The sequence below is a fragment of the Benincasa hispida genome, chromosome 1 (genome assembly GCF_009727055.1).
Source record: "Benincasa hispida cultivar B227 chromosome 1, ASM972705v1, whole genome shotgun sequence".
Taxonomy (NCBI): Eukaryota; Viridiplantae; Streptophyta; class Magnoliopsida; order Cucurbitales; family Cucurbitaceae; genus Benincasa; species Benincasa hispida.
In genome coordinates this window covers 31,818,497-31,820,996 of record NC_052349.1, presented here as the reverse complement: position 1 = coordinate 31,820,996, position 2,500 = coordinate 31,818,497, and positions in this window count along the sequence as shown.

Below are 2,500 nucleotides of genomic sequence, written 5' to 3'. Positions count from 1 at the left end.
CAGTTCTTTGAATCAAACGTTGAATGAAATCGATTCTTTTTTAGATATCAAAATTGAAATCGTCTCGATAGATTCATCCATCTTTCTATTCATATATCTTACTAAAAAAATGGATTTCTTAAGTTGCGTGAAGCCCCAAATCCTTGATTTGGCCAGGAAAGACTGCACTGCTTTGGGCCCAGGAAGCGAAGGGAATGAGCTCGGCTGCTTCTTCTCCACACTTTTTTTTATCTGTGTCCGTTCCGCATGCGCTTCGCATGCCATTGGCGCTTTGTGCTTCACGAGGGCGGACGACTAGAAAATGGTGATCTCATTAGATCATTAGTGAAAGAAGGAAGGACCAACGACGATCCTATCCTAAAGGAGAAGGAGGAGTAGGAGAAGTCAGTCTTCTTTGAAGATCGAGGAATAAATCGGACAATTATGCCATTCGGAAGAAGTCTTCTACAGAGGGAAAGCCTGTTACGAGTAAGTGGAGAGGAAAGATCTCCAGAGATTCTTATCTCATTCCATTCCAGTGGCTCGACCAGTAACCAATGGCGAAAACTAAAAAATCCATGGTTTTCCGGTAGAACCCCATTTTGCCCAAGTTGTTGCGAAACCGGAAAAAAGAAGTGGTTTTCGCACAGCTTGCTCATAGTGCAGGTCCCACTTGTATATTGTATTTGGCCGAAGAAGCATCGGACAGGTTGGAGTTCTTACCTTCTTGGGACTCTATGGACCAAGATCTACTTTCATTATATGGGTAATACCGATCGACTTTAGTAGGTCACTTCCCCCGGCGGCTAGGCCCCTGCTTTAGTCACAGGCTTTCTTGAACAAAGGAGAATGAAAGCTAATATTTCACAGTTTTCGTTATTTTGAAGCGTAAGCCACTTGCACAAATGCTTTTGAATCAGCTCGAACAACAAGGGTACTATGATGTTCATTCAAGTTCGATCAAATCAATGGCTCATTCATCATCATCAGAATAAGAAGGCTAACTAGGCAAAACTAGGATCAGAATGGATCTGAAGCTTGGGCTTACTACGAGTCAGTCAGAGGCAGCTTTCTAATATCTCGAGCCTTTTTCCCTTTCAGCCAGCGAGAAGAAAGACCAAACCCTATCTATCACCTCACGCTCTTCCAGGGTCAAAGCAAAAGTATAGTGGACCTCACAAAAGATCGCTTCTCAAATATGCACTTCGAGCTTCACCGTTCTCCGAATGTCTAACCTTTATCTATGGTTTTGAGGTTTGGTTTTGCACCGGAGGGCTGATCGGCTTGTTGGTACGGTTAGCTTCTGATCTACGACCACCCTTGCTTTTTGGTTCGGCGAGAATTCTCATAGCTATATAGAAACCAACACTTTTTGGTGAATCATCATCGGGAAAGCCATCTAAGGTCAAGCGGCAAGCGTGAATTCTGTTGGTAGCTTTTTCTATGATGAGTTTTTCACTCATTCCTAACCCAAACTCTTTACTACCAGTAGCAACGTTCAGAGATTCTATCAACGCATTTCTATTGAGATCATAGGGCTGCCTTACCGGAAAACAAATCAGTCTTGGAGGAATGTATTCAATAGAATTCCCTTCTTCCGGGTGGCAAGCCAGGAGCATACTTTCTCTAAATCAAATGGAGGAGGTAACTATTTCAAAGTTCAAAGCTAAGTGCTCACCAAGCTTAGGAGTGCCTTGTGGATCTTTGCATCTAGAGTTATGACTTTTGCTTTAATAAGTGAGATATCACTCATCGTGCTATGAGCCGAAAGAGGCTGGTAACTATCTCACTAAACGAAAGGAAAAGCAGGTATGGGTTGCCCTCGTTGCAAGGGGCGGGGGCCAGCCAAAGAAGGTCAGTCGGACTCGTAAGAACCCTTGATCCGGTTCAGCTAGGTTCTTCATGCGGTAATGTATGCGTATCGATATCCTCTTCAGGACCGGTTGCTTCTGATTTTGGTTTATACGTTTGGAGAAACCTGCTAAGCCCGCCTTTCTTACCCAGTGTGATTCAATCTTTCAGCTCAAGCTTTCCTATCGTCGACAGAAAAGGTAAGAGTCGACTACCTTTTCCTTTTCTTGCCCGAGCCAAGGGATAATTCTGTTTCTACCAAACACGCACTATTAGTTTGATATATATTCATAATCAAACAAGATCTGAGCCAACTATACGGCACTAGAAATCATTGAATGACCTCTCTTTTCGTACCGCTAGGGATGCTTAACGCCACTTCGCCAACTGGCGTTACTTGTGCTTTCGTGTCTCTCAGTGTGGTCAGCAACTGGGTGTTTCTGAGCAGGCGAGGCTTACAACCCATTCGCATTAGTTCATCCAAAGTTCCTTACCCTTATGCCGAATTATTGAATAAGCAGCATCTTCCTATCAGGTTAAGGAGTCAACTGAGCATCTCAGCGGCGGGATTGAATACTCGGATCGAATCAAGAGTTCACGCCTGCCCACTCCCGAACAAATAGGAGGCGTGGGCCACAGGTCGCACATAAGCCACCAGGTCGCACGACAG